The 26,303-nt window shown below is 49.5% G+C and overlaps 1 protein-coding gene across 1 annotated transcript in view; it reads right to left on the reverse strand.

Annotated features, from left to right (window-relative positions):
• CDC45 (cell division cycle 45) overlaps nt 1–26,303 on the reverse strand; it is a 753,019-nt gene that overhangs the window by 428,032 nt on the left and 298,684 nt on the right. The window lies entirely within an intron of this gene.

The following is a 26,303-nucleotide window of genomic DNA, read 5'->3' on the forward strand; positions in this document are numbered from 1 at the left end:
GTTGTAAGGGCATGACACCTTCCTGGGAGGGAAGACTGACATTGCCCTGAGATGGGAGAACCAAGGTTGGCGTGGCCACCAGGATCATTGTGACTGTTTCCTGGTGCATCTTGTGCACTTTCTTGTTCAGCATGGGAGGGGGAAGTTTGGTGGGGCACAGACAAAATTCCCTGACCATGTTATCCAGAGCCCGTTCCCCCTGGAGCGGTTCTGCTAGTACCTGGAGGCGTAATCTGGGCACTGTGCATTCTCCAGAGTTGCAAACAAGTCGATCTCTGGGAACCCCCAGTCTGAAGACGTTGAGAACAATGTCTTTGTGAAGTCGACACTCGCACTCTACGGGTAGTGGGAAGTCTCTGCTGAGTACGTCCACCCGAAGATTTTGGTGACAGGAGCATTTTGTGTTTTGACAGCCCATTTCTATTTGTTTTGGGACCGTTTGGATAGCCTTGGAGAGCGAGTGCCCCCTTGTTTGTTCAGGTAATACATGGCCGTGGTACTGTCCTTGAGGACTAGGACGGTCTTTCCATGAAGGTCTGTTTGGAATGCTTTCAGGGCCTTGAACACTGCTAGCAGTTCCAACAGGTTTATGTGGTTGGTTGCTACCGCTGGAGACCACACGCCGTGCACCATCTGATGAAAGAGGTGAGCACCCCCCACCCCATCAGAGATGCGTATGTGGTGAGAGTGACTTCTACTGTGGGGGTGGTGAAGGTCTTCCCCTGCAAGAGGTTTTCTCTTGACCACCACTGCAGAGACGGAACAAGGGCTGCCGAGACAACCACTATATTGTCCCAATGTCCACTGGCCTGACACCATTGGTTCAAGAGCTACTCCTGTATGGGGCGCATGCACAGAGGTGCGTGAGGAACTATATAGATGCAGGAAACCATCATCCCCAACAGTCGCATGGCCTTGCGTACGGTCACGCCGTGACAGGCTACATTAGTGAGGTATCTGGAAAAGCATGTTCTGAACCCTCTCGTTGGAGGGAAAGACTAGGCCCACCCAGAAACTGTTTCACTTGGCTGGGGTCTAGACTGGATTTCTTCTCGTTGATCGAGAACCCTAGACTGAATCGATCGTCTTCTGGGTGTTTGTAAGGCATGTTGCGTACGAATCTCCTGTTAGGAGCCAGTCGTCGAGGTAAGGGTAGACTGGGATGGACTGCCTGCGCAGGTGAGCAGCTACTACCGCCAGTACCTTTGTGTGCACTCTTGGAGCCGAGGAACGGATAGTGGGCGTCCTCCATCATAAACCTTAGATACTCTGTGCGCTGGCAAAATTGAAATATGAAAGTATGCATCTTTCATATCCAATGTTGCCATGTAATCCCTTGCACCAGCAGCGGGATTAATTCCAGCAGTGAAGTCATTCTGAACTTTTGTGGTTTGACATTTGTTCGTAAGTCTAAAACCGAGCGAATGGTGAGATCCTTTTTGGGTACAAGAAGTACACTGAATAAATACCCTGATTTACCGGATCAATAGTGACGACTTCTATGACGCCCTTTTCCTGAAGGATCTGCACCTCTTCCAGCAGGATTTGCAGGTGTGCCGGTGATAGTAGTCTGCTCTTTGGAGGATGGTATTGAGGTGGCTGGTGGAACTCTATACAATAACCGTGGGTGACGGTCTTAAGAATCCACTTGACTGAGGTGATTCCGCCCCCCCCCCCCACGCGTGAAGGAATGATGACAGCTGTCCCCCGACCGGGGAGGCATGGGAAGGGACCCGGACTGGCGAGTCACTTTGGTGCGGAGGCCGGGGAGCCTCTTGGGGTGGAGTTCCTGCCGCTACCCTTGCCCCTGCGCTGTCCTCATGACTATAGGGATCCTCGTAGGTCTCCTCTGGGTCTGAAAACTCAACTTCTTCTCATGGGTTCGAGTCTGGGTTGGGAGCTTCTGCAGCTTTAGCAATGTGGGGCAGGAATCCTCCTCCCTAGGTCTCTTGGGCTTAATGAACTTTTCAGAAAAGTCTATAAATTGTGACATTTTGTCCATGTAATTTTCAAATCTCTCTGGTCCACAGAGATGAAGGTGGTGTCGGAAAGGCTCTCTACAGGGAAGGGATCCATCAGATAAAGCCCCAGAGAGGGGCCAGGGCCCTTCTGTGAACTCCTCTCAACGAGAGGGGGTGCCTTTAGGTCGTTCCACAGCCGAAATAGCCGCGAGACTCATGTAACTTCGGCGGCTGTATGAGGGATTTCACTGCGCCTACAGGCGTTGCAGTTATCGGCTCCGCCAAAACATTTGGAGCAGACACGCTCTTAGACAGCGTGTCGGCACTCATGTGCTTTTTAAAAGAGGCGCCCTTGTGGAGTGGAATGCCTGGGCACATGCTGAGAAGACAGATGGCGGGAGGGCGCCGAACCATGAGGTACGGTAGGCGCGGACGAAGATATCGGCATGCCTATTGGCATCTGATGCTTCCTCTGCATATCCATCAAGGAAGATCGAGGGGTTCGATGCTTATCCTTGGGTGGTGCGTTTGTGCCTCTGTCGACGGGGTGTGATCTCCACATAGCAGTAACTGTGGCCTGCCTGTCTGGGCACAGGACGGGCACATGGGAACCAGACAGTTCCGCATGAAAGGTCTATGGCCTCCACATCGGAGACATGACTACAGCTAGCGTCCTCGTCACTCGAAGCAACGGCGCCAAGGGCGGAGCGACTATCGGCTTTGGAATGCATATTGTAGGCCGCCCACTGCTTTGTCCGTCGATCTTTCAACGTCTTAGGACAACAACATTTACAGGACTTACAGGATTGCTCGTCGTGGTCACGAGGTAAGCACCTATTGCACCTTCCACAGGTATTTTCCGTTGTAAGCAGAGGAAAAACGCAGTAGCAAAACCAGAAAAGAAAAGAGGTGAAGCGGGAATGCTTTCTCAGAAAAGAATCAACCAAGGACCCCACTCGGCCTACTGTAAGGGCCTGGCCGGTCAAACTTTGATCGATTAACCAGTCGCCGAAACAGCAGTTGGATGTTGGCGTAGAGATCCACAAAGTGGTCTAAGAGAAGTCAAAGACTAAACTACCATCGGTCATGGTACAACGAATAATTATCTTTGCAATATTAACTCTGACGAGCTCAGCATAAGGCGACCAACTAGTTGGGTGGAAAAAAACAATCTGATGGACCTTGACACGCGAGGGATTTTTGGTACACTACACGTCACGTTAGGGATAGTGTTATAATCACACCCATGTCGACATCCCCTTTCGATCCTCGAAAGAAAGATGCAATCCTCTGCGATTACCACTGGATATCGGACAATATGCACAGCATGTGATTCTAAGCAGATTAACAAGTCAGAAATAGGTTTATACTTTCAATAAAGTGGTTCTGAACGGTGGGGAGGGTTATAGAATGTTGGGAAGTGACAACATGCTATGGGCTGTACCCCAGATGATCATTCTTGTCCCCCAGAAGGGGGCACACTGCTGTGCACTTTTTTTTGGACTGCAAGTTAACCATACGTGGCAATCTAGGTTAATGTTAAAGGATATTTGTACCACGCACGATCACCACCGGAGTGGTCCCCAGGCGCTCTGAAAGAAAAGGGGAGGGGTGGGGGGAGTTAGAGGGATGAGCTGGAGAAGTGCAAGAGAGCAGTGATGTGCCGTTGGCCGCCTCGGCCCGGAATTCCGTTGGCTGGGCTTGGGGTGTTATACTGTTGGGAGACCTCATGTTCTGTTGTGGTGGTTCATGTGTGCTTTGTTTTTTGTTGTTGCAGTGTAGTGAAGTTTGTGCAGATTGTGTTTGGTTAGGGTTTGAGAGGTGTATGCAGAGAGTGAGGTTGTTAGTGGATTGGTTAGTTGGCATTGCTGTCTAGAAATGAGGCGCTACATTTCCCATTTCTAATTCGGTGGGGTTTGTGGGCGTCATGGTGTGTCTCCAGAACAGGGTTGTGTGACCCTCACAGTCCCTTTTCCATATGGCATCCGTTCATATGCATAACCTTGCCCAGGTTGTGTACCAGCCGTCTACGTGGCCCCTGTTTGTGTACGGGACGGGCAGATGTTTGTGCCTCCCTTACAGTCTGGCCCAAAGAGAATTCCCAATCTAGTCTAGTAGGGGGGGTGGCATCGGGTTTGCTCCTTCCTCGACTTCACCCTCTTATTCGGTTGCTCATTCATGTTACCGCTACTACCCCCTTTGGACTGTGGCAATGCTAGCATTTGCAGTTATGTCCATGCGTGGCATATGCCTTCATTCAAGACTATTCGTGCATGGTCCTGTCAATAACCACAGCTTAGTTGGTGTGGCCGGTGCCAACGCTCACCCAACTTTATTCAAGTTGGAACTATGGTATCATTTATCGCATGGGTGATGTTTGTTCGCTGGGAGTTGGCCAAGGATGTTGTCTCTGTCCTCATGGGTGTCGTTTGTGTCCTATTAGATTTAGTGGTCTCTTGTTGTAGCAGGGGTTTTCTTTATTCGGTTTTGGGTGTTGTCATTGTTGTCCTAGATTGTCAGCCTTTTCACTGTTTTTCCAGTTTGTTTTTTTAGTTTTAGTCTGACGTTGAAGAGTCAGGTTTTTAGTAGTTTTCTGAATTGTAGGTGGTCTTTTTCTTATTTCTTTTGGGATGTTGTTCCAGGTTTTTGCGGCTAAGTGGGAGAAGGAGGAGCCTCCAGCTTTTTTTGAGTTATGGTTTTTCTTCCAGACGGATTTCGTTGCTTGATCCGAGGAGTCGTGTTGGCTTGTAGATTGTTACTTTCTTTTGCAGGAATTCGGCACCTTGTCCGCTGTTTGCACTGTGTGTTATGTACATTGTTTTGAAGGGGATACGATGTTTGACTGGGAGCCAGTGCAGTGCTTGTAGGGCTGGAGTGATATGGTCTCTTCTGGATAGTTTGATATAGCCAAAATAGTTACCCTCACTGTTTTAAGCCATGCTTTCCAGAGCCACTGGTTTTGTTGGAAGTCTTGCTTGTATAAGAAACCTGGATTGACCATGTATGGTAATCCACTTTTGCAGGCTCCTCTTGAGTAATCTAAAAAGTGGCGTTTGTGTGGCCATCCAGGATTAGATGGCCACAAAAAAAAAACGAATGTGGAAGGCAAGAGTCACCCCCATTCCTGCTTTGTGTACATTAGGAAAGGATTTGCTGCCATTCCTCAATTGGCCACTGGATATTGAGTAACGAAAAGACAACTCGAGCAATGCCTGAACGCTTCACTGCCACTCAACGATTCACACTGAAGCTCTGCCTCCTCAACTAGTGGCACTGTTCAGGTGCTTTCCTGCCTTCAAATGACATGAACAGCCTGCTCAGTGCTTCACTGCATCCTGGGGCTCTGAGGTTGGGAGCTCAGGGCAGCAATGAGCAGTTCTGGCAGATGTAGGAATGGAAAAGCACCTAACCTGCTGCATTTCCGAGGGAAGTTCTGCATCTAACTAAAGCAAAGTCAAGGCTGCACGTCAAGTCCAAATAAAGTCTTGTTGAAATCCTAGGCAACTAACTGGTCCCATCGCTTTGAAAAAACACCCAAATAAAAACAAAAAAAAGGAGGCTTGTATGATGGCCTCAGTATGGACTGCAACCTGGCCCACTTGTAGACGACTGGTCTTTCAGTTTTGTGAAGCTTGTCTTCACAGCTTAGTGTCAAATCCCTTTGGAAAATAATCATAGTCGGTATGGGTTTCTCTCTCCCTTTGAAAAATAGAAATTGTTAACTTTTCAATGTACCAATCTTTCCAGTAAGACCTGAAAAATACACTTTTCTTTCCCACCTTCGTAGCGTTGTGACTTCCCCCAAGTCTGAACTGTGGAAAAGGTCTCATTTCTTGTGACAAAGTATTTTTATCGCTTCCCGTGATTTCATACACTTTGCAGTCTGTGTTTATATAGTATCCAACTTCAGTTCACCCTCTTTAAACATAGGTCCCATCTTTGTGCTTCCTTGATACTTTAGTGAAAATTTCAGTTTTGTGATACAGGGATATACATTAAAATATCCTCCTCCTGATCCTGATCCTCCTCCTGATCCTCCTCCTCCTCCTCCTCCTCCTGATCCTCCTCCTGATCCTCCTCCTGATCCTCCTCCTGATCCATTTTTGTAAAAAGTCAGGGGGAAAAAATGTTTAAAAAAAATAAGATGCTGTCATTTCTCAATTCTTTATTTTATTTGACTATTTATGCAGACACCGATATACAGTCTATAGGTTTTCAACTTTTAGTGGGCTGTGTACCCATCTCATTCGTGAACTTTTCACACTTATCCAGCCTCACCTTACAGTTTTTGTATCCTTTTCTCTCTAGGATAGTGGGGCTGTGTGCCCGTTACGTTCTCTTTGCGTTTCATACCTGCGTCGGTTTCGGTGCTCTGGGCTGGGAAATCCAGTAATGGATCTTGCCTCAATACGGTCGTAGCATCTTTCCCTGTCCATTCCTCTCGTGGCAGGAAAGGTGCTCATCAGTAGGAGCCCAGGATCTTGGGTTCTCCCTTTTACCGGGCCACAGTGTTCGTTTCTGGATGCCAGACCCACCACTGTTCTTCAGTGGTCACGCCACCCAAGACAACTTGTCTCTCGGGGCGTGGCTTGATGGCTACTTGAGAGGACTTTCCTTGGAGGAGCTCCCGATGATCCGATCCTGATCCTGTGGAAAAAAGTGATGGTTGTTGGCAGACTTTCGAGCCCATGGTGCATCTAAAGGCGTATGAAAGTGGGGGGCACACGGTGCGTGCCCTCCCCAACGGCGAGACTGCATATTCACGGAACCAGACCCCGAAGAAGGTGGCGATCGTGCAAAGGAAGGGGAGCACCCAAGATGGCCGCCTGTGGACAAAGGGCCATAAAAGGTCCGATGAACTGAGGAAGACAAGGTTGGTCGGAACGTGGGCGAGCCCAACCAGATAGACGGGTCGCACGCGCCTCGGGCTGAAGGCAAGAACATAAGGCCGAGCCCCCACTGCAGAGGCCATGGGTCGTGGTGAGCTAGTAGAGTGAATCCATGTTCGCTGTGAAGGGGCCGGCGAGCGAACCCCGCGAGGAGACAGTGGGGCGCGTGGGCCCAATCGACACAACAAGATGTCTTCCAAGGTGGTGCGACCCCGGATCAAACAGCCTACGATGGAGACCTATGCTAGGTCGCCCTCGGAAGGGGGCAAGAGCAAAGAAACCCCTGTGGCAGCAACGGACCCACCGGGTACTATCCAGTAGGTGCTGGCAGCAATTGCCGACTTGAAGGTGGCCTGGGAGACGAAGCTGGGCCTGGCCATGAAAGTGTTGCAAGAGGGCCTAAACCTCAAGATAGGAGCGGTCCGAGAAGAAGTGAACCTGTTGCGCTAGGATGTGCGAACGATTGCGGAGCGCACTGGGGAACTGGAGAAGGGGTTGGCCCCGACCGTGGAGGCGTGCAATACACACGCCAAGGAACTTCATGCCCTCGTGCAACAAGTGGGCAATTTGGAGGACAGAGCAGAGCAGGCGGAGGGGCGCGCCAGGCGCAATAACATTCGCATAGTGGGGGTACCGGAGGGAATGGAAGGATCGAACCCAACGGATTTCGTTGGTTTTACAGGAGATTACAGACGGAGAGCTGACCCAGGGGTTCGCGGTCGAAAGGGCGCACAGGGCCCTGACCAGGAGACTGGCCCCAGGAGCTCCCCCACGGCTATTGATTGCAAAGATCTTGAACTATCGTGACCGCGAGAAGATTCTCAAATTTTTCCCGGAAAGGGGGCACGATAGAACGGGGGTCAGCGAATATAACAGCGTATCCGGATTACACGCTGCTTGTACAACGGAGTCGAATGAACTTTGGAACGGTGAAGAGGAGGCTCGGAGAGGCAGGCCACCGCTACATGTTGCTTTACCCCGCTAGGTTAAAGGTGATTCATAAGAACAGATCCCTCTTCTTTGAGACACCGAGCGACGCGATGGAATGGGTGGATATGCAAGGTCGACCACAGGAATCTGATGCCCAGACAGAAGCGGATGGAGATAAGTAGCACGCTGCAGAGGCACCCAGGAGGCCATAGCTATGACATCGGGACTAGAATATAGTTTGATATTGTGCTTGTGTGGGGGAAGTCACGGCATCTGCCGGCGGGTCCCGTTGAATTCACTTCTCCTAAACAGATGACTGGGAGCTCCTGGGGAGCAACCTCTGCACCCGATATTAGTACACTTAGTTAGGTCACTGTTAGATTGGTGACACCCCGCGGGGTCCTTGTTCTTGGTCACGAGACGGGGGTAGGCCTGAGATCCAGGGATGGAGCTGGGCTATTGTTGGGGGTTGGTGGGGAGGGGGGGTGGAGAAGAGTTGTGTTCAGTGGTGTGAGGTTGGGGGGAGGGGGGCACGGTTCGTTAACAGAAGGGAAAGAGCTAGGAAGCGACCCTACATGGGGACCATTATGGGGAGGGATGGGACGGAGATAGACCGACTAGATGGCATCGGGTAATCTCAGAATTGTGACCTGGAATGTATGGGGCCTCAACAGCTACCTTGAACGTAACAAAGTGATGATGTATTTAAAGAGGATGCGCGTAGACATAACCCTGCTGCAAGAGACCCACCTCACTAGGGAAAGGCTGGAGGTGGTCGGGAGGAAATGTAAGGGCACCGTTGTGGGGGCGGTGTACTCAGCGTATGCCAGAGGGGTTGTCACTTGGGTGGCGCCCCACGTGCCGTTTCGAGTGCTTGATTCTACAGTGGACCCGGAGGGTAGAATGGTGGTGGTAACGGGTCACACATCATAAATTTGTACGCCCCCAATAACGATACAGTGGCCTACTTTAGGACCCTCTACAGTAAACTTGGCCCCCTGGCGGGGGGTACGGTAGTGTCGGGGGGGGAGGTGGGGGACTTTAACTGTACCGTAGACCCCAGTATGGATAGGTCCAAGGACAGGGCAGGAAAAACGGCACCAGCGGCTAAAGCGCTGAGTACCCTACTGAAAGACCTAGGCCTAGAGGATGCGTGGAGAAGGCTGCATCCCACAGATAGACAGTACTCCCACTACACAGCGCCACATGATTTGTACACAAGGTTAGACTACATGTTTGTAACAGCCGGGATGGTGCGAGAAATAGGAGCAGAATACAAAGCCCGAGTGCGGTCAGACCACTCGCCCTTGGTGGTAGACTGGATACACCAGCCCCCACGACCGCAGATCCCTACATGGAGACTTAGGACCGAGGCTCTGCAGGATGAGGGGTTTCGGGAGGGCCTGAGGGACGCCATTGAAGAATATTTTGATACAAACACGGGAAGAGTAAGCTCTGTGGGCACATTGTGGGAAGCGTTTAAGGTGGTGGTGCGTGGGGTAGCCATCTCCCAAGTTAATGGGCTACAGGGGGGGGGGGGGGTGTCGAAAGGGAGCTCCGGGAGGCGGAAAGGGAGCTAGAGGAGCTCACGCGTTGCGTGAGCACCGCTCATGATAGCAGAACCAAAGTAGAGGAGCTACAGTCGTCCTGCAGTGCACTCTGGGATAGACTGTGTAGACTCAGCTACAGGAAATAAACGGAGAGGATACACGCAGGGGGCGACAAGCCGGGCAGATTGCTGGCTTGGCTGTACAAGAGTGAGACCCCCCCGCTCAGTGATTAGTGAGATTCAGGGCGAAGGAGGTAGAATATGCAACACCCAGAAAGAGGTACATGAGGAATTCCTTAAGTTTTACAGACACTTGTATGAGGACACAGGGGAGGATATGGGCCGAGACATACTAGACACATTGGGGGACATTGAGCTGCCCACCTTAGATGATCTAGAACGTTCTTAGTTGGACGCACCAGTCACCTGGGATGAGCTGGAGGTAGTGATTCGGAACTTGCCCACTTGTAAGGCGCCGGGTTCGGATGGGCTGCCCAGCGAGTTCTACAAAACGTACCAGCAAGAGTTGCTCCAGCCACTGCTTGCCACTTTCAACGAGGCCTATGAGAAGGGAGAACTCCCATTGTCCCTCCGTGAGGCTGTAATCATCCCACTCCTGAAACCAGGCAAGCCGGCCGTGGAGCGCGGGTCTTACAGACCGTTGTCCATGCTCAACCAGGACAGCAAAATACTCACGGCGGTGCTGGCTAATAGACTGAAGAGGGTGATTAAGAAACTGATACACCCAGATCAGACGGGATATGTTACGGGCAGGAACATCACCGATAACCACCGGAGGCTACACCATGTCAGACCAAACTGAGGAGGACACGGGCGAGCTGGCTATAGTGTCGTTAGACGCGGTCAAGGCCTTCGACTCGGTACGATGGCCCTGGCTGAAAGCGGTCCTGAAGGGGTACGGAGTGGGACCCGGATACCTCAGATGGGTACAGTTGTTTTACAGCACCCCAATGGCGAGGGTCAAGACAGGGTCTACGGTCTCAGATTCTGGGCAACTGGGCAGGGGGGACCAGACAGGGATGTCCCTGGTCACCTATGCTATATATACACTGGCATTGGAGCCGCTGGCAATATGCCTGCGTCAACAATATGGGGAGGTGGGCATAAACACGGCCAGTGGAGAGCATCTGATATCTTCATATGCGGATGATATGCTCCTTTATTTGTGCTACCCAGAAGAAAATCTGCAGTACGTCCTAGAGGTGATACAACGGTACGCCATCCTCTCCGGTATATCGGTGAACCCTGGAAAGTCCAGCCTGTTCCCTTTGGGTAGATATAGGAATGTCCCGGTGCAGAGGCTGCCTGTTCTGCCAATACCATGGCAGCCCGTAACATTTAGGTATTTGGGAATAAACATTATCACAAGATCGAGATAGAACGCAAGCACAACACGGAAAAAGCGATATAGGGGATTAAGAACAGTATGGTATTCTGGTCCAGATTGTCCCTGACCATGATGGGGAGGGCGGCCTTGCTCAAGATGGTGGTCCTGCCTAAACTCTTGCACTTCTTTATAAACGTCCCGTTTCTGATACCCAGGAGCCTATTCGCGAAACTTCACAGCGTATGCAGGGGTTTTGTGTGGGGCAGCTCTAGGAATAGGGTGGCTCTGTGGAAGCTCCAGAACCCGTGTGACAGGGGGGGGGTAGGCCTGCCTAACTTCGAACTCTATTACCTGGCGGGGCAGCTGCAGTACGTGGCCCGGTGGCTCTCGACTGAAGATTCGGCGGAAGCCAGGCTCCTGTGCGAAGATAGAGCCCCATACTTTCTGATGGAAGTGGTGTGGTTGGGGAGAGAAACTGGTGGGCGGCTACTGAGGTTGGGCTGGGAGATCTGGAACAGGACATGGAAGATTGGGGGGGACTCAGAACCATACTCCCAGCAGGCCCCTTTGGCGGCTGTGTGGGAGCGACTCAACTACTTGAATCGGTCCGCAGATACTGGGAACAGTTAGGCCTAGCCACCCTCGGGGACATATGGCAGGAAGGGGAGGCGGTGGACTTTCAGCGGCTGCAGGAAGAGACGGGAGTACATGGTGGCCAATATATAACCTACACTAGGCTGGTGAAAAAGACTAGAGAAAGATGGCCGGAGACAGTGCTCGCGGAGGATCCAGTAGCTTCCTGGAAACCATGTATGATTTATCAGAGGGCGGGCACGAAATATCGAGGATATATGAGCTCCTGCGAGCAAGGGAAGGAGTTGCTCCAATTGAGACAAGATTGGGAGGAGGTGGTGGGAGGACCCATGACGGATGGGCAGTGGGAACGGGCCCAGAGGTACCATAAAAAGGTGTCCCGTAACGCAAGATTCCAACAGCTTCAATTGTATGTTACCCACAGGCCTTATTTAACCCCTGGGAAGATTGCAACGTTTGGGGGATCAGCTATGCAGCAATGCCCCAGGTGTGGGGAGGTGAACGCGGGACTGTTACACATGTTTTGGGCTTGCCCGAGATGCATAGATTTTGGAACGAGGTCAAGACGAGACTGGCTGGCGGGGGGTGGTGCTGGATGTGTAATCGGCCTGGTCATGCATGCTTGGACTATTCCCTAGACCCCAGCATTTGAAACACATAAGCAAGATGAAGGACCTGGCCTATGTCTTGGCCAAACGTAGGATCGCCATGGTCTGGAAGGCGGCCCACAGACCTAGGGTGGAGTTATGGTGGACAGACCTCTTGAGGTGGGCGGAAGCTGAATCCGTAGTCTGGTTTGAAGCGGTCACCAGGGGAGGGGCGAAGAAGAAGCAGGGCCCTTGCTGGCCTGGCGGCAATTGGTGGCCTCGTTAGCAAACCCTTACCAGGGTGACAACGAAACAGAGGACCCGATTGATGGCTGTCTAGGTAGTGTGCCACTCAATGATGTTCCCGCAAACAATATGTGAGAACCGGCTCTAGTTTAAAGGGGGTGGGGGGAGTTGGGGCGTTTGAAAATGTGTTGGAATATGATGCTTTCTATGTTTTGAAACAGTTGTAGTGTGTTTGTTTGACCTTAAAAAATAAAACAAAAATATATTTAAAAAAAAAAAACTTCTCTCAGTCCTCTCCTTCCCCTTGACTGGAGCGGATTGTTTCGTCAAAGTACATGCCTTCCCGAATCACTGGCTTTGTTGGAAGTCTTGCTTGTAATATACAACTGGATAGACAATGTATGGTTATCCACTTTTGCAGGCTCTGCAGAGTTTACAAGGGTAGCCTGAATGAATGAGTGGGGACCAGTTGGAGGCATGATATAAATCTTCTGCTACAGCTAGCAGGTCTTTCCAGCGACATGATGCTGTTGGCTCCGCCCCTCCAGGAAGCCACTGCTCCAGGGGCTTGCCTTTGCGTAGCATTTGCTCTCCTCCCACCGTGGGAGTTACCTCGCCATTCATAGTTAGTTTCTTATATACGTCATGAGGGTTAAGGAAGGGATGTCAGTATTCATTGATCATGGCACTCCGGATAGATTCACCATTACCTGAAACCAATAGGGTCAAAGAAGGAACCCCGTGAATCTAAGTTATAACGGGGAATGCATCCGTTTTTTCCGGCATCCATATATGCAGAAAGGGTGCTTTGGAATGGGAGTTCCATGCTGGAATGCAAGTCCTTGTTGCCAAGATGGGGGTCACTCCCAGTGAGGTCCCACATGCCCAGACCCGAAGAGGGTCTTGCGTAGCAGGCTCACCTCCCTAGCCTCAAATAGGGTGGCTCCGAGCTGGGGAGAAGGGACGAATTGTCCAGATTTGTCACAGTATTTAGACAGAATCGTCATGGAGCAGCTGGAAGGACATAACCAAGGACGACTAAACACTATGACCCTCCAATCTGCAACAACACAGCTGGAACCTGCACAAGCTAGCATTCAGTAGACAGCGCTGCTCCCTTCACTGTATGGGAACATCCGAGTGTCTCACCTCAAGACTCAGTCTCATTGGATTAGCAAATATAGCCTTTTAGCTGGCTAACCATGTGTCCGAGAACCCAACTCTCCTATAGCAGGCATGGGACATGAGAAAGGCAGAGGACAAAGCAGCTTGGGCCCTCCCAAGCTACAATCATTTACGGAAGTAACTACTCGGATGTCCAGTATCCAGATAATCTTTCTGCAGTCCAGTGTCCTAGTCCAGGATTGTTGCGCCATCTTTACTGGCCAGCATTCGCAGGTTGAACAAGTTACTCTCGTACCTTGTAACGTTCCTTCAATGGGATGGTCCGACGACATATTCCATATCTATGACAGTAATCACCACAGCTGTGCTGGTTCGGAAAATCTTCGGCGTCTGCATCCTGCGTCGATGACATCGATCGGGCGCCCTCGAGGACCTCCTCCGACGGCCAACGTCACTGGATGCTGTAAGTAGGCCGCACGACGCCCGTAGCCTCAGTTGTAGTTTTTTTCCCAGAACGTGTGCCACCAGTCTTCTGCCACTCTGACACACACAGCCTTGCGGAAACGTAAGCTGCAATCACATAAGAAATCCTGTAGCGGGGGTAGGGAGGGAGCGATCTGGAATACGTCGTCTGACCATCCCATCGAAAGAACGTTACCAGATAAGAGAGTAACTTGTTCTTCGAGGGGATTGGGTCCTCCGATGTATTCCACATCTATGACAGACTCCCAAAGCAGTACCAATGCAAGGAGGTGGGAAAAGAATTTTAGAAAACCGAAATTTAGCATGCCCAATCAAATTGCGGAGTAAAGGACCGCCTTGCCAAAGGCCAGATCCTGCCCCCGGATGGAATCGAGGGAGTAGTGACGTACAAAAGTATGTACCGAAGCCCAGGTGGCTGCATCACAGATGGTACGAATAGGAACACCGCTCTGCAGGGCAGTAGGGGCAGCCATACCCCTGGTAGAATGGGCCCGTAAGACGACCGGTGGGTCCTTACCCACCAAGCGGTAACACTCAGATAACCAAAATAATCCAGCGAGACAAAGTCCGTTTCATCACAGCCTGTCCCAAACGCTTTCCAGCGTAACCAATGAAGAGCTGATCGTCCACGCTGACCCGGGACATGCATGAAATATAAAAGCTTAATGCTCTCCTAGGATCAAGCCTAGGATGTGGCGGAGGATAAAATGCCAGAAGAACCACCGCCTGGCCTAAATGAAATTCGACACCACCTTCGGAAGAAAAGGACGAACTTATGAAACACAGTGAAGGGTGGCTTAACTGAAAGTGCCTGCAACTAACTCACTCTGCGAGCAGAAGTGACCGCAACTAAAAATACAGTTTTAAGAGTTAACAGTCTCAAAGGACAAGAATGCAAAGGCTCAAATGGAGCACCCATCAGAAACTGGAGAACAAGGTTCAAATCCCAACCGGGCACCTGGAAAGGTGACGGAGGGAACACATTAGTGAGCCCTTTCACAAACTGAGAAATTAAAGGAATTTTAAAATAGGAACACTCTTCAGACGAGCGATTAAATATGGACAGTGCCACCAGGTAACCTTTAATGGTACCCACTTGAAGGCCCCTGTGGGCCAAATAAAGCAAAAAAGACAGAACCATGGGAATGTCACATGCAAAAGTATCCACATTCTTAACCCTGCACCATTCACAGAACTTTCCCCAACGGCAACGGTACAGGGACTTTGTTGCGGGCCTTCTGGCCGAAAGCAACACCTCCATCACGTCTGCAGGCAGGTCCCAATCCTTATACCTCAACCTTTCAGAAACCAAGCGTGAAGGTTGAGGGATCTGACCTCTGGATGGAGAACCTGACCGCCCCCCCTCCCGTGAGAGCAGATCGTCTCGGTAGCGAAGACGATGTGGAGGGCAGATGGACAAGTCGAGAAGGTCCGGATACCACGTCCTCCGGCCCCACGCCGGAGCAATGAGGATCATCCGGGAACTGAACCTCCGTAACCTCCGCAGTACTTGCGGGATGACGGGGACTGGAGGAAACGCGTACAGCAGTGGGAATGACCACTCCACGACAAACGCGTCTCCTAAGGCTCCGTTTGGAGGAAATTCCCGCAAGCAGAACCTTTCACACTTCCGGTTGACAGTGGAGGCGAAGAAATCCAATTGAGGGGTCCCCCAAAGGGCGAAGTTCTCCAGGAGAATCTCCTGAGCCAACTCCCACTCGAGAGATTGCGCTCTGCCTGCTCAGGGCATCCGCCGTCTCGTTTGTCTCCTGCCAGATGAACTGCCGAGATCGAAACTTCCTGCAGGATTGCCCAGAACCAGAGCTGCATCGCCTCCCTGCACAGAGGAAGTGACCCTGCCCCCCCCTTTTTGTTGAGGTATTGCATGGCCACCGTGTTGTCCGCCAGGATCATGACATTCTTTCCTCGCACAGTCGGCAGAAAAGCCTTCAGGGCTAGCCTGACGGCCCTCGGCTCCAACAGATTGATATGGAGTCTGGACTCCGACAGAGACCAACGACCGCGGACTGTCAACTCGTTGGCATGAGCTCCCCATCCCGTGAGGGATGCGTCCGTCACGATAGTCACCTCCGGCCAGGGTAGCCAAATATGAGCCCCCTTCATCAGATTGCCTTCGTCGGCCCACCACAGAAGGTCCTGGGCGACCGAAGACGGCACCTGAACAGGGTCCGATATGCTGCCGGAGGATTGAGACCCCTGGAGCTTGAGTGCCCATTGCAAAGATCTCATCCACAACCTGGCCTCTGGCACCAGAAGAATGCAGGATGCCATGAGGCCGAGCAGTCTCAAGAACTCAAACGCTGGGAGAGTCTGGGCAAGTTGAAACTTGTGCACCATCTGCTGAATGTTATGAGCCCTCACCTGGGGAGGAAAACACTGCCCCCAGGGACGTGTCGAGCACTGCTCCGATGTACTGGAGCCGCTGAGTTGGTGTTAAATGGGACTTCTTTAAGTTGAGGGAGAAGCCCAGCTTGTGGAGGGAGTGGCAGGTGACTAACAGATGATCCAGGACTTGCCCGGGAGAGCGTGCCCTGATCAACCAATCGTCCAGGTAGGGGTAGACGGGAATCCCCCCTTTCCTGAGGTGCGCTGCCACCACTACCATGAGCTTGGTGAAGACCCTCAGGGCGGAGGTCAATCCGAACGGCAGGACCCGAAACTGAAAGTGCGAGTCGCCAACCGCGAATCTCAGGTACTTCTTGTGCTTTGGATGGATCGGCACATGGAAGTAAGCGTCCTTGAGGTAGAGAGACACGACCAGTCCTGAAGTTGAAGGGCCTGGAGGACTTGAGAGTAATCATCTTGTACTTGTCCTTCCTGAGGAGTTTGTTGAAACCGCGCATGTCTATGATGGGTCTCAAACCCCTGTCTTTCTTGGAAATCAAAAAATAAGGGGAATACCATCCCTTATTCCTCTCCGCTACAGGCACCAGTTCTATGGCGCCTTTCTCCAGCATGGATTGAATTTCCTGCGCAAGGAGCGGATCCGGACTCTGCAAAGAGATTCCCCAGTGGATTGTCTTGAGGCCTCTGCCGGAAAGGAAGACAGTAGCCGTGGGTTATGATCTCCAGAACCCACACATCTGAAGTAATAGTGCTCCCCTCTGCAAGATGCTGCGCCAGCCTTCCCCCAACCGGCGAACCATGGAACATGGCCTCATGACTGAGCTGAAGCGGATGCGGTGTTGCCTGAGGGCAAAGAGGCAACAGCCCGAGCGGCCTTGGCACCTCGAGTACCTTGTTTTCCACATCTGGCACTCCTACGGTGGCCCCTTTGACTGGCAGCTCCTCTCGCTTTACCAAACGATGAGTAAAAACGAAAGGAACCTCCCCTCCATTACTGTCCCCTAGGACGAAAAGGCGGAGGTTGTCCAACTGCAGCGCCCAACGACTTCGCTGCAGCTTTAGAGGTCTGCAACCTCTCCAGGCTCTCGTCAGCCTTACTGCCAAAAAGATGTGCCCCGTCAAAGGGCATGTTGAGGAGCCGGGCCTGCACATCGGGAGCAAACCCCGACTTCCACAACCACGCAAACCTGCATATCACAGTGCTCACCGCCATTGGACCGGCTGACGTCATTTGCCATGTCCAAACCCAACTGAACAGCCTCACCTGAACCATGGCAAAGAAACCATCCCGTTCGTCCCCTTCGGGAATATGTTCAGCCGCTAAGGAAACAGTTCCACAGAGAGTGTGTGAAACGTGATAAGGCACATATGGAGTTGTCCGCCTGAAGCGCCATACCCCCTGCAGAAAACGCTTTCTTCGCCCAGCCGTCAAAATGCTTGTCGTCCCTATCAGGAGGGATAGTAGGGTACGACGCCTGCTTTGCCGGGGCGGTAGCCGCCTGCACCACCAAACTCTCCGGAGTAGGATTCTTGGACAAGTAGCAGGGGGTCACTACTGGCTGGGCGGTATTTTCACGGCAAAGACTTGCCCACTGCCGGGAGAGACTCCGGAGCAGTCCAAGCCGCCACCAGCCTCCTCTGTAGAGCCATATGAAACGGCAGTACTGGGTCAGTTGGTGGACCAATGTCGAGGATATACGTAAGGTCATCCTGAACAAACTCCCCCGGGGGAGCAGACCATCCTAAGTACTCGGTGACCCTTGACATAAGGCGCCGGTACGAACAATCGGCATGAGTGCCAGGCTCAGGCCTACAAAACTCCACCTCCGGAGAGGGTTCAGCCCACTAGCATCATGCAGCGACTGCCTCAGGTCCTCAAATTGGCTATGGCCCGAGAGAATCTCGTCTGGCATCTTGTCAGGCACCATGCTATCATCAGAGCCCTCATCCACCTCTGAAATAAACTCCAGATGGCGGTAAGAAGGGACAGAACTTGAACCAAAGCCATGCTTGACCTTGGCCAGAACCTTTCTAGGGGATTCCACCGAGCCACGGGGTACCCCCGTCGACACAGCCGCGAAAGGCATCTAGTGAATCGGCGCCGACACAGTCCTCGAGACCGGGACGCCGATGGCACTGACGACTTCTTCGAAGACAAGCCCTCGAAAGAGTCCGTCTACGACCTCGGCACCACCGGCATCGACTTCTTCCGTGAAGACATCACAGGTTCACACGGTCTCGAGCGCGTCGAGGACCGGGACCTGGACCGGACATGCCGAGAACGATTCCCCTCGTCCACGCGGGACCTCCCGCGAATCTGGACAACCACCCGAGCCCCAAGGCGTGCGAGTGGTGTCTCGGTGGATCACGACCGACCCCACTCGGAGGCGCGGACGGACCACTGCCCTGCGATTCGAGAATCGCCAACATTTTCTTCCCGAAGGAAGCCCATTTCTCCAGTGTCGCATGCTTGGTGCGGTAAGCGACCCGCCGACGGACAGTCATCGGATGAGGACGGGGAAGGCGACCGATGATGGCGCTTCCGGGAGTGCCTCGAAGAGGCAGAGTGGCGAGACCGACTCCGGGACCGAGACCCACTGGATTTCTGACGACGACGCAGAGAGTCGCCCCTCAAGTCGTCCGTCGAAAGCCCTGCAGACCTAGACTTCCAGGGCTTGGACACCTTACCTACTGATAACTTCTTCTTTCACTCCTGCAAGGCTTTAGACGTGAGCGACTGGCAGTCGACAGTCATCCGTGTCATGGGCCTCCCCGAGGCACCAAAGGCAGGCGTCGTGCGAGTCTGTAACCGACATCTTGGACCCACAGTCCCTGCACTTCTTAAAGCCCGGACGCGGTATGGAAGACTAGGTAGACATCTTCACGAAGAAATACTTCAAACACCAAACAGGTTCGAAGAACTGAGAAACAAACTCCAAAGAGTCGAGGCGCGCCGAGATTCCCAAGCGAACACGTTCGCGGAAAAAACGGAACTGAGGCTACGGGCGTTGTGCGTCCTACTTATAACATCCAGTGACGTCACCCGTTGGAGGAGGTCCTCGAGGGCGCCGTATCGATGCAGGACGCAGATGCCGAAGATTTTCCGAAGCAGCACAGCTCTGGTGATTACTCTCATAGATATGGAATACGTCGGAGGACCCAATCCCCTCGAAACATACATTGCACCTTGCACACCAAACGGCAGCTTTGACAGCTCCCTGTCCCTCCAGCCAGAGGCCTGCAACCCAGCTTTGTCACCGGCTAACAGTGCACCTAGAATAGAGCATTGCATTGAGCAAGTTGAGCACAACCTCGATTTGTGCATACACTTAAATGGCTCCTTTCCACTATCAAGGCAGGGTTTCTGGTTGCTTTTATCCCATTAGTCAACACTGGGATTTTGAAGTTCTAAATCCCGGTCCTCAAGAGATTTGAAAGTACCTTTATGAAGAGATAGGGTAAAGTCAAAATCTATAAAAACGATCATAACAAGCGACTGATCAAATATATAGCATATACACTTTTGCCAAAGCTATATGCAGCATATTTTCATATAATGTATAGACAAATCCTTATTAGTGCTGCTGTAAACTCTTTATGCCTTAAAATGCTCCGCTAGAGTACAGGCTTGACTACTCATCCACGGTTACCCCTTGGAGTCCAGCAATGGAACAAGATGGAATGCAACAAAAAGGGGTGTTGGGTCTTCCTGAACCCTAAACTTATGGTCTAGCAAAATCTTTGACATTTGGTAGAAGGAATAGGACATCAGTAAAAGGACTCAGGCAGCATCAATAACTCCAATTGGGACTGCACCAAATGTCAGCAATCTGCAAATTAGCTGCAAAGCATTGAGCCTCTTAGTCGGCACCCTCATTGCCTTGAAGCTGGAAGAGCAGAAGGTGTTCTACAAAGTCAGAAAACAACTGCTCTAAACAATGCTAGCATGCTTGAGGTAATCAAAAAGGTGAAGATCGAGGCAAGATCCCAACAAGAGGAAGATGAGTGCCACAAAGACAAGGCACCTGCAATTTTCATCATTACATCACACGCATCTAAAGTCCTGCCACTGGTCGAAATTGAACTTGATCTACAATGAGCAGACCTGCCTGAGAAACCGAGTTAGGGAAATAATTAGCAGGTGGGAGAGGAACAAAACATTTTGAAGGTGAACAGGCTAAGAAAGATAGTTGAGAAGGTAGGAAATGGAACTGAAAAAGGTCCAACTCCAAGATGCCAAAAGGGTGACGCCCAGCACATCAAGGAAAGGTAATAGTGCCAACAGCCACAACCAAAATGACGGTTGGTTTATATGCAGCTTGGTCAGACATGGTTACTGGTCTTTCTTATTTTAAGTTTGCATGCAAGATGCACAAAATGAATGACAAGGCCTCTGCTTACTCAGCAATGTGCCTCAGAGTAGGAGTAATTGGGGGGCGTTACTGAGCAGGGGAGGCATGGAGCCACTCTCCCTGTGAGCTCTATGCATGCAGGGGGACTAATGGCCATTGCCCTCGCCCCCCTTGGGGCGAATGCGAAGTGGCAATATTTGGAGCTGCGACCATGGAGAGCAGACAAGAATAACTCCAGAGGGGCTTCTCCGCCCCCTGTAACAGAGGAGCAGAGCAGCAGGTACAAGCCCATTTGACCGCAGTGCCACCGCACTCAGGGTGGTGCGAGCTGCGGCTGAGCCTCGATGGCAATCCCGCGCAGCTAGCGCATATTGCCACATTTGCACAGAAAATAAGTGATTCAAAGCAACATTTTTTAAACCAGAGTTAATCCTTCAGTTCAAAATTGGTTTTGCATTCTTAGACTTGTAGTCTTCTTTTCAGGTTGGAGCAAATACTCCCACAAAGGAGGTTGCTTTGGGTGATGTGTACTTACAAATAAACAACCGTATTAGGTTTCTTGAAACCCAAAACAAATGTGTACTAATTAGAGCTTGGAAGATATGTGGTAAATTGCCTAAACTGCTGGCAAATTCTGGCTTTACTGCTTAACTAAATTGTGTGATCCTTGGCTAATCATTTGACCCAACCACAACAGTGTGCTGGCAGGAACAGAAATGTGCATTTTATCCATAGGCAGTGTCGGTGGCCTGATGGGCATTACATTGCTCAATTTGCTGCTAACTTGCCACTCAGTACTTCCCACAATGCTGTGCAATCGCACAATGCACCCGTGTACCACAGGTTTAGAGAAGAGATTTCCGACCTCTTGGGCGCGCCGATTTTTTTTGTTGCCATTTTAGGTGTCTGGGGCAGCATGCACTCTCTAAATCTTTTTTTGTGGATCTTTTAGATAATCTGCGGTTTTGCTGACTTGCAATAATCCTGACCACAAGCGGATGATTACATGTGAACTTGCTGGGCCCATTTGTCTCGCAGATGAGAATTTCTTGCAGTAGTAACTGGTTGGTGCTGAATCGGAGCCTCACCGACCTGAGTAGACCAAAAGACTGATATCTGGGCATTTGGTGCTGCAGAATGAGATAACTAATGCCCCCAAAGAATTACCCCCAGTTTGTCACAAACTCCACGAAACTGCCATCTTCATCTAAAGCGGTTGACACTGATGCAGTCAACTGATGCATGGATCTTGTTTACATTTGTTCACTTTGTTATGGCCACCTCGAAACCACATGCTGTGAAATTGGCCACAGCTTTGGGGTGGCAGAGAATATATGACCTAGGCAAAACCTTGCAAGATATTTATGAAGAGGAAGACAGTGTGTGTGCGCAAGATGTACACTTTGTGCAGAGTTTTAAACAGATTTGCATTCTATGAGGATTTTCAGAGCCTCATTGATTTCTCGGATCAGCGGCTCCCAGCTGAAAGACACTCCGCAACTACCTGGAAACAAGAGCAACACCGAAGAGCAGAACAGAAAGAAATTCAGAAAGCAATGCGGTGCTGTAGACCTTTATTGCCATGCTCCAATTGGTAAATTAGTGAAGATTTTTCTTAGTGCTGTGCTTAGTTCGAGCAATTGCAAGCCGCTTTTGACAGTCATTGATTTTATGATTTTATTTGTGAAAATAGGGAGAGCTTTGGCTACAGTACATGGATCAGTATAGACTCACTGTGGGCAAGTGAATGGATATCCTCTATAGAATGGCAAAGGAGGACATTACTATTAAAATGTTTGCTGCGTTGGCTGAGCAGGAGAAGCCTCATGGTGTTGACCTGGGCTCCAAGTACACTAATGCTGTAACAGGACGAGAGGTTACAATTTGCATTGGACACTACCTTGAGGAAAAACGATTTGAGGTTATAAAACTGCTGATGCTTTTTCTCTTCTAATGGATGGTAGTCCAGATAGCGTAATAGAAAAGGCGTTAGTGTACATTATATACATAAACCCACAAACGGATGAATTGGAGGGTTCTTTTTTCAAAATCAGTTTGCCATGGTCGCAGTGAGGGGGTTGAAAAAACATCTATTGGAAGTCCTTAATGAAGCAGGGCTATCCTTAAAGAAAATGGTGGGTTTTGTGGCCAATTGAGAAGCTGTTCATTTGGTTGCTCAGACAAGACATTAAATGGCTGGTGTCCGTCCATTGTTTTTCTCACCTTTTTGAATTGGCAGTGAACGATGTCCAACATGCTAATGTAATTGTTTTATTGATCAAAAAAAGCCCCAAAAGGCTGCGTGAATTGCATGCTCTGGGATTAGCCATGGAACACTATTCAGAAACCAAGGAAAGCTCATGCGACCTGTTGGGGCAACATAAGTTACTTGCTACTCAGGCCCTGAATAAATCTTTCCCCACTGTTTGTGCACATTTAGAAATTATAAAAGCTGATCCAAGCAATGGCCCGGCAAAAGCCAAGGGAGATTGCAGCGTTTAACTTTTTTTTTTAAGCAGATGCTCCAAACCCCCTTGCTAGATTTTTTCTTGCACTTCAGAAGGAAGCAATTGAAATGCCAGAACTCATTAGCTCCGTTTCCACTTTAAAAATGACTCTGCAAACCTTAAAACTGCCTTGGTAGAAAGTGAGCTTGATACTCTTACAAGTGAGGCCAATAGGTTTATCGTGATTTTTTTCGAGGGGCAAAGTTTCTAAATACAAAGATTTTGACACAAAAGCATTGGAAAAATAAGTTTCTAATGCATTTTTTAGAGAGAAAAAAATCATGTTTAATGGGGCCCCCCAACCCCACGTTTTGTTGTTAAAACAAACTTTTTTCCTATATGAAACTAAAATAAAATCTGTAACATGAAAAAAAAAGCTTCACTTTTTTTATCGAAACTTTGTATTCAAAATGTTTGTATTTAGAAACTTTTTTCAAAAATATAACTGATACGAGGCCAATACATTGAAAGATGCGAGTCCGTTTTCTATAAAGGAACATACATGTGAGTGCACAAGTTCAGCAAAATAAAAAAAAGGGTGTATAAAATATGTCACAAACATTGAAAAATCTTGTGAAGGTAGATCGTCTTTTACCGAGGACAGTATCTATAAAACTGTGCAAAAGTATTAAGCACAAGATTACGGCCATCAAAGAGTTGGAAAAATATGGAAATAATGAAATTGTTAGAATGGCAGAACAGTTTTCAGATTCAATTGTTGACTGTAGTATTTCAGTAGTAAGTCCTGGACAAATTCTATCTCGGTGGCACGAGTTTAAAGTATTTGCTCAGAACAGCTTTTGTAAACTGCCACCAAAAGAGATCTGGGTAAAACTGACAAGCCCCTATGGCGCCTCATATCCCCAGCTTGTGAAGATCATACACATCCTGTGTCCAATGCAGTTTTAGAATGCTGCTTTTCCTGCTGAACAAAGTTAAGTGACTGGAGGGCATCCCTGTCGGAAGAGACTGTTGAAACACATTTGTATAAAGAAGCAGAGACCTTCTCCCCATTTCACCCTTAAACACCCACAAACCGACCTCTCACCAACGTCCTTGTTTCCCCCCCTCCCAAGCAACATCAGAAACGCTAGACTTGGCTCCTGCAGTACTTCGCCCCACTCCCCAAAAACCCAGCGCCTCCGCCCAGCTACCCACCAACAATACTGTGCTAGACTGCACCCTTATCAATACACGTTCTGTTTGTGCCCACACCATCAATATCCACGACCTCAGAAGACACACTGACCTACTAGCTGTAACTGAATATTGGCTACACAGCGCATCCGCCGCCCATGTTACTCCTTTATCAGAAAAGATAAATCAGACAAACCCAGAGAGTTGGTCATTTTCAAATCCATCATCAACATGAGACAAATAACTTTACCTTTGCAACAAGGATACGAGATCCTTCATGCAAAACTCACCCTTGAACCACAGACCACCATTAACCTGGTCCTAGTATACCACCAACCTAATGATTTCACCTCAACAGACTTAGACCTCTGCCCTCATGTTCACCCCTCTCACCACCCCCAAGGCGAGGCTTGTCAAATAAGGGTACTTGAATCTAGGCTATAATGACCCCACCGACAAACTAGTAAGGCACTCACCTCGGCTCTCAACGACCTGAAGATCCAACAACTGGTCCCACTCACGAAAAAGGCCACACACTTGACTGGATTAGGTGCCTTAACACCAACATATCACTAACTTCAATTAACCCATTACTGTGGACCAATCAATTCCAGATATTCAGCATTCCCCTCAAACACACCCGTGCCACTCGCATCCACATTACCACCAGCAGGACATACTGCTACAATTGCAAACACACAGCAGCAGTGAGACAAGCCGTCTGAACGCTGCAGTGCATCGCCGTATTGTGGTGTTGCTAGGAAACGGGTTATTTACATAACCACGTGACCGCATCGCGTCTATAAGACGGCGCGATGCGTGTGACTTTCAAATAGCTATGCTATCTCGATTTGTAAGTCCCCAAGGTATAAACTAAGTAATGATAGTCTAATGGTGGTCAAGTACTAATTCTAGGGTGCATAATGTCTAAAATAAAATTATAGAATCAGCATAGAAATGAGAAAAATACTCCGTGAAAACAGCTATGTTGTTTACATACAAAATGGCAAATATAAACAGAATAAAAAAAATAAATAAAAATCTGCCGCTAATGGTGGCATTGAAAACAATGCCACCTTGGGTCCCAGACTGGACATCCGGGAGGCGCGATGCGGTCACGTGGTTATGTAAATAACCCGTTTCCTAGCAACACCACAATACGGCGATGCACTGCAGCGTTAAGACGGCTTGTCTCACGGCCGTGCTGCGTTTACAGGTATCTTTGCATTTTAGATTGTAATAGATAAACTGCTTCACTTAAACACATGTAGCCCTCTGATTACTCTAACTTTCATGCTTTTAGAAAGCCGTTGTGACCGCTGTCCTTTATTTGACCACGGGTGTTACTGACAGCCTGACCCTCCTAAAAAAAGCTACACTGGCTACACACCGGTATAGAGGTACCATTTGTTATTTGTTTTTTACTCCTTTAGCCTTATTATGTTGTTGGTTTACTTGTTCCTTACTACATTTATTTTGTTGTTTATTTCCAAACATATATTCCAACGCTCATATGAACATTCTACACTCTGGTATGTGTTTAAATTTTCTTTATTGATTTATGCATGCGTTTTTATGTTGTGTGTTCACATTATTTCAATACAGACTTGCCCTGATGAAGGAGTTTGTATACTCCGAAATGCATTGGCATATTAAGTCCATACCTAACATGTGATGTGTAGCTGCAGCCTCACTAATATACCATTAGTGTTGTGCTCTTATCAATGATCTTTTGATGAATTATTATTGAATTTATTTCTGACTTGGATTCTTTTTGACTATCATTTTTGAAATTGGATACAAGCACGTTTACCTATATACAGGAATATTTTGAAGAAAGTCTTTAACTTCATAACCCGTTGTTTTGGGTATAACGGAGAGCGGCTGTGTGACTAAGTTGGCCATACTTAGTCTTTTCCTTCACTGTTACTTTTCGAGTTAGGGTGTCTCCAGACTCTTCATGACCTGCTCCCTAAAAGTATTTTTTGAGAAGCTGTATTCTTCTGTTTACTTTGTTACATCATTTCAAGAATCATCATACAAAGTGGTGCCCACTTATTCCTTTCCTTTGCCTTAAACGTACCTACCATATTATTCAAGCCAGAAAGGACACTGGCTCACCATCACAGCGCACAGACTTCAAGATACTCACCATTGCCCAAGGCTGCATCCACATAATGGCTCCAGCATACCTCAACCCCGCCTACACATACCAGCTCCTACCCATC

This window comes from Ambystoma mexicanum, chromosome 10, assembly GCF_040938575.1.
Source record: "Ambystoma mexicanum isolate Mex_15411 chromosome 10, UKY_AmexF1_1, whole genome shotgun sequence".
In the NCBI taxonomy this organism is placed as follows: Eukaryota; Metazoa; Chordata; class Amphibia; order Caudata; family Ambystomatidae; genus Ambystoma; species Ambystoma mexicanum.